This window comes from Schistocerca serialis, chromosome 5 (assembly GCF_023864345.2).
Source record: "Schistocerca serialis cubense isolate TAMUIC-IGC-003099 chromosome 5, iqSchSeri2.2, whole genome shotgun sequence".
Classification (NCBI taxonomy): Eukaryota; Metazoa; Arthropoda; class Insecta; order Orthoptera; family Acrididae; genus Schistocerca; species Schistocerca serialis.
Window position 1 is genome coordinate 331,601,567 of NC_064642.1, and position 12,009 is coordinate 331,613,575.

At 42.3% G+C, this 12,009-nt stretch overlaps 1 protein-coding gene across 2 annotated transcripts in view; it reads right to left on the bottom strand.

Moving 5' to 3' along the window:
• LOC126481142 (zinc finger protein Noc-like) overlaps positions 1 to 12,009 on the bottom strand; it is a 116,079-nt gene that overhangs the window by 39,051 nt on the left and 65,019 nt on the right. The window lies entirely within an intron of this gene.

A 12,009-nucleotide genomic window follows, 5' to 3' on the forward strand; every position in this document is an offset into this window, starting at 1 on the left:
AGTCGAAACTGGACTGAGCACCTAACAGTAATGCGCAAGAAGGCATCAGCATCTTCCCGTACCCTAAAAAATATAAAAACGTTTCCTTTTGACTTGAAAAACTTGTGCGGCTACTTCCGCTTCTTGATTACAGCGATGTTATCCTGCAATTTACGCTCACGGCTCACGGCGCCAGCGACTCATGAATATTCAAATCGCTTCAAGCACTATGGGACTTAACATCTGAGGTCATCAGTCCCCTAGACTTACAACTACTTAAACCTAACTAACCTAAGGACATCACACACATCCATGCCCAAGGCAGGATTCGAACCTGCGACCGTAGCAGCCGCGTGGTTCCGAACTGAAGCGCCTAGAACCGCTCGGTCACAGAGGCCGGCGGTCATGAATACCTGTGTTCGTCGTATCTGTGATGTTCGACGCTTTGATCATATTTCACCATCATATGTTCAAATTCCAGGCAATGCGCAGACAAGTACAGATATTCCCATGGCCTCAGTCTTCTCTACCATCTTATCAACGTACATCGTCCTCCATATCTCTTAGACCTCACGCTCTTGTCTGAACAACTCGGCAGGAACAACCGTTCCCGTTAAAGCAAAATCCTTGCTGTCCCACTACATCGCTCAACCACTTTCTCGAGGTCCTTCGCAATATCTAGTGCCCGACTATGGAATAACCTACAACACTGTATTAGAGAACTGAATATCATCTCCAGCTTCAGAAGTCAGTTAATGATGTCTATTTAAGCAGAAATAATTACTACATTTATCCGTGTTCGCAATCGTTACTCCTGTACATCCATTTTTCCAACCATATCCTCCTCATTTCCCAGTATTCTTAGCTGGCGCCGTCTCCTTAGATTTCCTTTCCCCAGAACTCGCCCTATCAGAAAACATCTGTCTTTTGCACCTATAAATTCTTTTTGTATCTGCCACTATAATAATAATAATTATTATTATTATTATTATTATTGATGGCGCCACCACCACAGCAGCGTTAGCAGCAGTGGTGAAGTACTGCCAGTATTCACTTTATTAGTTCACAGACATCGTTATGTAGTTACATTACCTATAGACACTCAGATCATTTTAATACTCTTAGTCATATTAAAATGTTATTTTTTACGGGAGTATGATGTAAAAAGGTATTGTATGTATGAAATACTGGTACGAAGTGACAGATTAATGGCCCTAATCAGATCTGGTTAAATAAATAAATTCAATCGCAGAGCATAGAAGTTATCATTACGTGTTTATTGTGTTATAGGCCATAATCAGATCCACACGGTTCTGGAGTACTGCAATATAAGGAAGTGGAAAGTGGCTCTTGAGAATATTGGTGGAATAAAAACTAAGTATTAAAATTGCTATGATACACAAAGATTTCAAAAATTGAGCGTATTGAGTACAAAATAAAGGCATGCTAGAAAATGGCTCTGAGCACTATGGGACTTAACTTCTGAGGTCATCAGTCCCCTAGAACTTAGAACTACTTAAACTGAACTAACCTAAGGACATCACACACATCCATGCCCGAGGCAGGATTCGAACCTGCGACCGTAGCGGTCGCGCGGTTCCAGACTGTAACGCCTAGAACCGCTCGGCCACCCAGGCCGGCAAAGGCATGCTAGAGGCAGTTCGGAAGGAAGTAAATGTATGGAAAACTCTCAAATAAGAAGCAGTTGTTATAGGAATTTATAATTTCAATTCTAGCAAACAACGTTTTAAGAAAATGCCACGACAAACCAGAAAGCAGCTTTTTATCTTCGTGATACTAAGTCTGTTAGAGGAATCCTGTATGTAGTGTTAGCTGACGAGGCCTAATGACTACCAACTGCTAAAAGAGATCGTTACATTGAGCGTAGAGTCCGCCTACTGCTGGAGGAGAGAAGTAGGTTTTGATTATCCCTAAGTACAATATTACCGTCGGTAAAACCGACCTGTATCTTTTACAAGTAAGAAATAACGAGAATACGGAAGAATATGACACTTTCGAAAAAATTCCACGAAGCAGATGAAACTGATTGCCCTAACTTCCTGTGTTTGCCTTTCGGCGAACGCTCCCTGCAAAACCCAGAAGCTTATATTTTTGTATAATTTATGTACTGCTTGAGACCCAATGCACAAAATATCTACTCTAGATTCAACGTCTGAATTCCCAAAATATGACACCAGTAGATGTACCCCATCACATGTTTCGAAGAGATGGGAAGTAGTTTCTAGATGCAAATCTTCAGTTCGGATAGTACGAATATGTTCGTGATTGCATCGAACGGGTGACAGTCAAAAGTAACTGAGAAATTTATTGAACTTACCAACGCAGTTATAAAAAACTTCGACGTGTTGAAATTTCAACACCCAGTTGCCATTGCACGAGGAAAAATTCATTGTGGAACGTGCAAGAATTTTTTTTTCTGAAATAGAGGATTAACGGTCGAGACAATTATACAGGAAGATAGATGGCAATCAATAGATTTAATGTATAATCAAGTCTTATTCTTTTAACTGCTGCAATTCGTGATTCCAGTTTCCTTTCAGATACAGGACTAAAATAAATCGACAAACGCTAATTGTGAACTAGGTGAGTATAACTGCGTCTGACGTTTATGATACAAAATCATACGATATGGCAGGAACAGCGAAGTTATAACAAAACCATACTGACAGAGGAAAGTTGTCTCGAATGAACTGCCTTGATGCACAAGAAGTAGTAGAGATATTCTAAATTTGACTGAAGAATGTAGCGTCTTATTCGTGTGAAACATAATCCCTAGAAAACAGGTTTGAAAAGATATGAAGGGCAAACGAGGAGGCAGCGTGTGTCAACACAGTTTATAAGGAGACCAGATGACAGCTTTACGAATGCCATCCTGACACACCAACACTTCCCTGACTTTTGGAAGGCGGCCAAGGTCCTGATGTTCAGGAAGCCAGGGAAAGACCACTCCCTCCCACAAAATTACCGACCCATCAGTCTGCTGTGCTCGCTCAGCAAGATTGTTGAGAAGGTAATACTAAAACGTATCACTAGGCATTGCATCGCCAACGACACCCTAAGACCGGAGCAATTCGGCTTTAGGAATCACCACTCGACAACACAACAACTCCTCCGCGTAGTCGAACATATAACACACGGCTACAACATGAACAAAGCCACAGGGGCCGTGTTCCTAGACATCGAAAAGGCTTTCGATCGTCTCTGGCACAACGGACTCATACGCAAACTAAGCGAAGCTGGTTTCCCAGACGGACTCGTACGTCTCATACACTCATATCTCACGAACAGATGTTTCAACACTAACGTGCAGGATAAACAATCAACACAACACGGTATCCAAGCTGGAGTACCCCAAGGAAGCATTCTGGGGCCCATCTTGTTTAACCTGTACATTAATGACTACCCAGCGACACGAAACACGACGTTAGCCGTCTACGCGGATGACACAGCCATCCTCGCGCAAGACTGGAAACCGTCGAACATCAACTCACGAATACAGACAGCACTCAGAACAGCTGAGCCTTGGCTGGAGCGATGGCGTATTAAAGTAAACGTCGACAAGTGCGAAGCAGTTCTGTTCAAACGCAGACCGAAACTACTGCGCAAACACCAACACTGTAGACCGATAACACTACATACACGCCCAATACGTTTCCGAGAGAAAGTCAGATACCTTGGTGTCTGGCTGGACCGGAAACTTACATGGGGGGACCACAACGAATACGTTGCCAACCGAGCGCACGCGAGGCTCAAACAGCTCTACCCAATGCTCAACAGGGAAAGCACACTGAATAGGAGGGTGTCGAGGTCCTTATACACTACACTGATTAGACCTCTGATGACGTACGCAGCTCCCGTCTGGGGATATGCAGCTCCCACACGACTGCGCCGCCTGCAGATCATACAGAACAAAGTGCTACGAATCATTAGCAATGCTCCACGCTACACACGCACCGTGGATCTTCACCATGAATACCGCCTTGATACCCTCAAGGAAGTATTCAAGAAACACGCTACACGACTATACAGGAACTCGAGACACTCGAACAATCCTTTCATCCTCACTCTGGGAAACTACGATCACAACCACAGGTGGAAACACAAGCGACCAAAGACACTGCTAGCTAGGGCATAACCACCTATGGTAAACTAACATACGCAAACAGCGACAAACGTCGGTAAGCCCCTGCATATCAGCAATACTGACTGGCAACTACCAGCTGCTATTAGAGCCGACCAACAGGCCACAGCAGGGACACCGACGAGCTCGCCCACAGACGCACGAACAATCTCCCAACACTCCCTCACACTGTGCCTCCGGTATATGACCTATCGGACACAAGACCGATAACAAACATAACTGTTGCAGGTCGCAGGACGCTGAACGAGGACTCTGTACCAGCACCCAGCGCCAGCCGCCGAGCAGCACAAACGCACAACGTCAAGGTATCGACATGCATGATACCCACTACTAACAAAGCCTATCCTTGCACAACCTATCGCAGGCAGCAAGACAACCGCTACTGCTCTTGCCGCCCGACCTAACTTTCGCAGAGGTTTTTTTCCCTTGGCTCTTGCCTTGGCACTTTTTTTCCTCTGCCCTTCAAACCGCTACCCTTCGTCAGATTTCGACCAATCTATCTCCAGATGAGCGCGTATTAATGGTTAATCCTAACCAGACGTACGCAAACATCGCAGTACCCACATCCTGCGACACCTCACTTTAGTGAATACTAACCCTTATGCAGAGATGGCAGTAGACCTTTTGTGTTGGCCATCATGCCGGTGTGGGCGTGGAGGGGCTCCACCTCTTAATTAAAAAAAAGCTTTTTCCATTTTCATTAAACTCTGCATTGTGCAGGTTAAGTCCATCTTTCTGATCTGGCTAACTCTGTATTTCACATCTACGTACAACAAAGTTACGATTCCCCAGTGCTTAAAGCTGTCTCTTTCGAAAATGCATCTCGTATGAAATAGCAATTGTGATCAGTGTCTGCATAGTCAATTACGTAAAATCCAATTAGTGTTCTGACACTTAATCGTAAGACTTGTCTTCAAAACTGATTTTTATCTAACTACAGATATCATCTTGTTATGACGTTTATTTTTCTGAGCCAGACTGTCATTAACGGCAAACATTAAAGGAAACTAATTTGCGTAATGACTTACAACAGTGAACAGCGAGTCATGCTTGAAAAGCATACTTGCTCATTAAATCGTCTCTAACTGCTCATCACGAGACTGAAAAGTACGAATATGCCTATTTCCGATAATTGATCTACGTATGCGAGAAGTAAATTACAGATTGCATATGAAGATTACTGGCTGTGGATGAGGTAGTATACGCTATGCGCTAGCTGCAATGAAGTACGGTAATTCAGGTGAAGTACGATGACAGTCTACATAGACGTTAACAGAAACCGATCGCTGGCTGAATTAAAAATATGGGGTCCACGACATTTCCTTAGAAAACCATCCAGTTATTCGCCTGAACTGGTACATAGGTACGATGAAAAGTCGAAACCTCTATGGTTATTTTAATTGCCTCATTCTCAACCTTGTTCCAGTTTTTTAGCCAATGTGCAACGAATTAATGATGTGTGCGTGCTTGTATCAGCTTTTTCAACGTGCTAGAGCACGTTCCGGTATTCAACCGAACTGTTTGCGTTTGTAGATGTTTCCCGATGTAGTTGATAAGAAATCACAAATTCTAACCACAAAAATGCAATCTACAAACAAAATTTAAATTTTTTTCAATATTTTCTTTCCAGCTATTTTATCTCATCGGTAATGGAGCTTTAATTGGGTGAACTTTGTGAAAATAGTAAGTATTTAAGACCTTTATCCTTCACACGGTACGTATCTTCCGTAGATAGTTCAAACAAGTGAAACCTTTATTCCTGCAAACACATCAATATTCCTATTTTGATTTATGAATATTTCAACCAGATTTTCAGTATTCATTGCCATATAAATCGGAAGGATAATGGAAGATCATTAGCGATACCACAAGAAAGGTACATTCATACTTGCAGAAAAGCTGACAATTATGTCTGTTGTGATTTTTTCCTGGACTTTTCGAGTGTTACGACAGAGGCAGAAACAAATGGAACTATTTGAGAAAGCACAATAGCCGTATTTGCTTTGATACAGCTGTTAATGTTTTACAAGCAGATAACTTGAAAATTCCTTGTATTAAACGATAGTAAACCAGTTAATTGATAGGAAAGCGGCAGTTGCGTGCAGTTGTTCGATCTATTTATTCTGTTTACTAAATCTGTAATAAAAGGATCCGCACTGCAGACTATAGCTAAGCATTTCCTTTGTCATCTTGCAGTTACGTCATAAATATGCTTCTAGATTCCTGATGGAAATTCCAAGTTATCTCCTAAGTCTGCTAACGAACAATCAGTGTACTTGGCAAGCTGTATTCGACCACTTATAAAACAAGATACTTAAAATGTGTGTCCTTACTAGCGGAAACAGACGAACCTAACAGGCAGCACAGTTCCCAAGATGATAATTAACGATGAATGCCGGGCATTTTCCTTTCATATTGGTGAACTTAACACGTCCCAAAGCTGCAGTTGTTTCGAACTCCTCTTAACTGTAAAGTGACAACGTTCAAATGATTTTCTAAATGGCCCGAAAGTAAATCGGCACACATGCTTAAATATTTGTAGGCCGTCTTCAGATTTTCGGTTTCGCAGCACGGTTAATGACATTTTAGACGTTATCCGCCAGCTTATTTCGGTATGTAAAGCGCATGTTTTGGTTTCTAATTATGTGGACTTCAACCAGACGTAACTCTACTGGCTCACGATCTCTGGAACAGTAACATTCCCAACTTTTTTTATTATTAACACCTATTCGTTATTCACATGTCATTCTCAGGTATGTAACATTTAGTAGTATTTTTACATTACTTCTGAAATGGGAAGGAATAGTAACATTTGATCAGCTTTAAAGGATGGTGTCAAATTTGACTTAATAAGTTACTCGTAAGTACAGGGTCTGTTCGACACTAGCAACAGTTGACGAAAAATGTCTGACTACGTTGCAGTCCTGGAGATGTGTCTGTGAGAAGTGTTAGAGGTTGATGTAAAATACATCTACGGATATTGGATTCGTGTGTGTCGCACAGATGAATTACGTCAGCATGCTGTTACTGCTCTCTCACTCCTCTACAATGCGCAAATGCTGGCTCTGATTTCTCGCTATGATATAAAAACCCATATTGGACGGAATAGCTTAACAACAAACAAGCCGTAGGGTCAAGAACACAGCTTTAATGCTACAGAGTCGAGTAGACGCAGAAATCTGAATTAGTCTCCATCCGAGGAACTACTGCAAAATTATATGTACAAATAAGAACTATTATTTGATAACAGGCAAAGAAATCCAAAAAGAAGAAATAACAGGTCGGTAAATCGTCCTGTATAGTGATCAGTATACCGAAGATAGCAAGTGAAAAATTTCTGTATGTGTGGTCGCTGGAATTGGCAAGATAGGACATTTATACATCGCTAAAATTCAGTTTCTCTGATCAGTTTCAGATGAACTTCATTTATTAGCCAATGTCATAGCTGCAACCTTAGCAATTAAGTGTTATTGTGCCGGCTTCAAAGTCTGGTGGGGACGTACGCCCTTAGGTTCAAGGCCCAGGACATGCTATGTCTTTTCCTTTTGTCGAACAGGGGGTTTGAATGAGGGGATTGAGCGTTTGAGGACAGTCTGATGTTAGTGCGAAAGTGTTCGAAGGTGCCTGAGAAAAACATTAGAAGTTCAACTGGCGAGTGGTGAGCATGCCGGTGAATATGCTCCTGGGGTAAGGGGAAACAGTACCCAAAGACTAAGTTAGGGCACGAGAACACGTTCCAGAGCTTTCATAGAAGATGAGGTCTTTCCGTTGGATGATGTGAGTCATTTTTGGGATTGGAGTGTATTGCACCCACGTGTATTTGGAAGGAAGCGAGGAGCATCCGTCGCTGTGCAGAGAAATCGGTTTTAGAGAAATTGAACATTTCTGATGTTTGTATCCGCAGCTAATGCCCATATTTCTGATCTGTATGTGATGACAGGAAGAAGGAGAGCGTTAAACAATCCAATCTTCATCCTAAGAAACTGCCCATTGCCCCTTAGGAGCGGATGTTGTTGACACAGAAGTTCTGAAAGTTCGTTGGAGATGTCCTCGATGTGCGTCGTTTGCTTAACTGCTAAGGATGCAGCTATGTGATCAGCTAATAAATGAAATCTGTCTTAAATGGATCACAAAAACTGGAGTAAAGGATGATGGGTAGGTATTTGATATTGGTCTCCCATGGTATGTTAGATCAGTTCGCCATGAGTCTGGTATCATAGGGTATGAGCTCGAAAATGAAGAGCACAGTTTGTGTTTCGGCTGCACTGATGGTAATCTTCCAATAATACGCCAGTGATGAGAATGTCGTCCAGCTGTTCCTATAGTTTCGGTGCAAACTACGTTAGGTTGGAGCTGCTACAGCATATCGCAGTCTCCTACGTAAAGAGAGAGAAGTGACCCGGTGCGGAATGTCATTCGTGTAGATGGAATAGGGCGTGGGATCCAGAACAAAGCCTTGAGGGACTCTGGCAGCTATGGTACGTAGCTGGCTATTGCTAGGTTGAATAGTGACTTGGAATTGCTTATCGCTGAGGAAGAGCAAGTTTTATTCTATACCTGCACATCCGAATATATTAACAAAGCCATTGTTCAGTGCAAGGTGGAAAGACTTCCAGTTTTAGTCATTTTCTTTCATATTCTACTAACGTACTAAGCGAGCTAAAGATGTCTTTTTATCAAGGTTCCCACTCAACATACACGATAGTGGAACTGTATCAGTCTTTTTCGCACGCCAGTTACCAAAATTTTGCCTATAAGAATTAGACGGAACCGGAACGACTTCCTTCTAGCATCACTGCTAGATTTCCCTAAGGGCTTACATCGACCTGTATCGATCTTACAAGGAAAATCTTTGCATTCGATCTACTTCTGTCGTTATACTTACTTGATGAAGACTATACTTTATACACCCTCTCCGCTTTCTCCATAAAGTTCCCAACGAAACAAAGTTGTTGGTCCCACTTATTATCACTTCTTAGTGTTACCCCTTAACAGTGCTACGACATCCTCGCAATCGACTTGATACGAAACAACCATTACAAAAAACACCTTGAGACAGACACAATGATAATTATACAAAATAACCCACCACCTAAACTGCTTACGAAGTTAATTATTTGCACACGCAAGTGATGCACGAGGAACGAGACAGGAGTCAGCGGATTGGACACGAGCGTACTTGTGACTCGCGGTGGGCGTTGACGAGTGCGCGCATGACTGACGCGTCACACGTGACGTGACGTCAGCCGGCGACGCCCAGCGGCCGCGGCGCGGCGACTCAATTAAAGCGGCTCCATATGTATGGAATCCGGGCCATTGTGCGGCGGGCGCCACACAACAGCGGGCAGGGCTGGGGCCACCTCACGTGTGGAGCGCCCTCAATGCAGGGTGGAGGAGGCGGCACCCACCGGCCTACAAAGCCCGCTGGCCTGCGACTCGTCCCTACTGCTCTGCGTGACGGTTCTGACATGGGACACGAAGACTGAAGTACGAAAGATGTGTGGTGCAAACTCTCCCACACTTAACGCTGTTGCATTCTGCTAGAAGAGTCACACTGTAAGTATCCCTTACGCAATAACCAAGTGTCATTTTTAAATCCACATTAGAGCGCAACCGTGTTAAAAGAAGGGAAAGAAGGGGGGGGCGGGGGGGGGAGGGGCAGGGAGGGAGGGAGGGGGAGGGGGAGGGGGAGAGAGAGAGAGAGAGAGAGAGAGAGAGAGAGGGAGAGAGAGGGAGGGAGGGAGGGAGAGACGCTGTTTGTTAGAATACTTGTTACGGTACTCCTTCACGCAGAAATGGCTGGACGCATTTCAACGAAATTTTGAAAACAGACAGCATATACCCTGAAATTAACATACCGCTTATCTTATATATACCTAGCTTTCAAAGGGGTGGGTGTGAAAAAGAAGTGTAGCTCACAATAAGCTAACAGCAATGCTTTATTAGTCCTGTACTTGAAAGTAAGAGCGCTTTGTGACTTGCAACAAACTTTACAGGTAATATCAAACTCTTACGAAACATTTTCCCAGTTCCAACTCTCACAAAATGACGAAAGGAAAAAAATATATTGCTTACTACATTGTCGCTTTTCACGCAGTAAACCTGCCGCATGAATCCTAACGTTTTAATTTATTACTATTTACTGTAGACTTATCCATCAACATTTCGCAGACGCTAGAAACATTTACCACTGGCTACACCTGCAAAATTAAAGCGTTGTACAGGACATAGTTCAGGAGATACAACTTCATAAAAAATGAGCTGTTTGAAAATGAAGGTGCTGTGCGAAATTCGCTAGAGATACAGGTAAAACTTGTGTACCAATGTGTGTGAAATACGTTGAATGAATGTAAAAAAGAAAAAAATGTGCGCACGCGGACAAAGCCACGGGTAAAAACCTGCTCCTATAATCCGGAAGCGATTTAAACCAAATTTTTTACGACCTGAAAAGGAATGCTGTGGGGGGTAAGAACCACCAGATATCTATTGGAGTCGGGGTAATAACGTCGAGAGACAAGGAGGACAAGATGATGAGTGTGAGAGGGAGGAAATGTGGAAATAGACTAATAGAAGTTCCAGGTAACAGCGCGGGGTGCAGCTAGTAACTAATAAAACAGAAATCACAATGATTTTTTTAATTAAGAAAATGTCGCAAAAATAGCTACTTTGTTAATAGTTTTCGCAGAGCACTTTTTCACTTCCCAGAGTACACTAGTGTTCCGCTGCACACTGAATGTGGAACCCTGCTCTCGAGTCACGTGCTGTGAAACAGCGGTGAACTGGACAGTTATCAGCGACAGCCCTTTTTCTCGAAACGACAATCTGTTACTGGCAGAATTCTTGGTTTTCTCAGATTTCAAACGAAACTGCAGGGCGAAACTCTGAAGAACATACAGTGGTTAGTAAATATTAAGTATCACGCTGTGAATGTCAAGGTACGTTCATGGCCTTCCTTAATGTTTTATGAAAAGTACCATATTAATCATTAAGTAAAATACTAAAAAAAAGGGTATTAACTAAAAAATATGACACAAATTATTCGCCAATAAATAGGGTTGACCGAACACGAATCATAACAGGTAAAGAGCTAGCCACTAATAAAATAGTAAAAGCTTTATACATTATGTTAAAAATCATTAAATAATGATCTTTGTCTTGGCTTAAAAACATAAAAATATCTGTTATTCAGATAATCGTGGATGGTTTGATCACTAAATAAGCAAATAAAGAACCAATCACTACGAAAGGAATTGTTTCTCGAAAGAATCTTATAATATTAAGACAAACGTAAACGACTGAAATTGAGCTTAATCGAAATTGGTCTATTGAGAGTAAGAAAATTAGGTTAGGGAAGGAATATTTGTTATTAACGGACGAGTTTTGCAATTTCAGATTAATCTGGACTATAAATTTCAGTGTTAGGAAGTCTTTGTGGAAAGTATTTGTCTAGAATGTAGTCTTATGTAGAAGTGAAACATGAACGGCAAACACAACTAACAAATACACAGTATAAGCCTTTACAATATGGTACTACAGTAACGCTGAAAATTAAATGGGTAGCTCGATTAACTAATGAATATCCACTGAATTTGGGGAAAAGATATCCTCATTGCACAATTTGACTGAAAGAAGAGTTACATTGATAGTAGTCCTTAGGAATCAAGGAATGGAAAGAGGTAAAGATTGTAGAGGGGGACCAGTGCTTGAATACAGTTGGTTGGTTGGTTGGTTGGTTTGGGGAAGGAGACCAGACAGCGTGGTCATCGGTCTCATCGGATTGGGGAAGGATGGGGAAGGAAGTCGGCCGTGCCCTTTCAGAGGAACCATCCCAGCATTAGCCTGGAGTGATTTAGGGAAATCACGGAAAA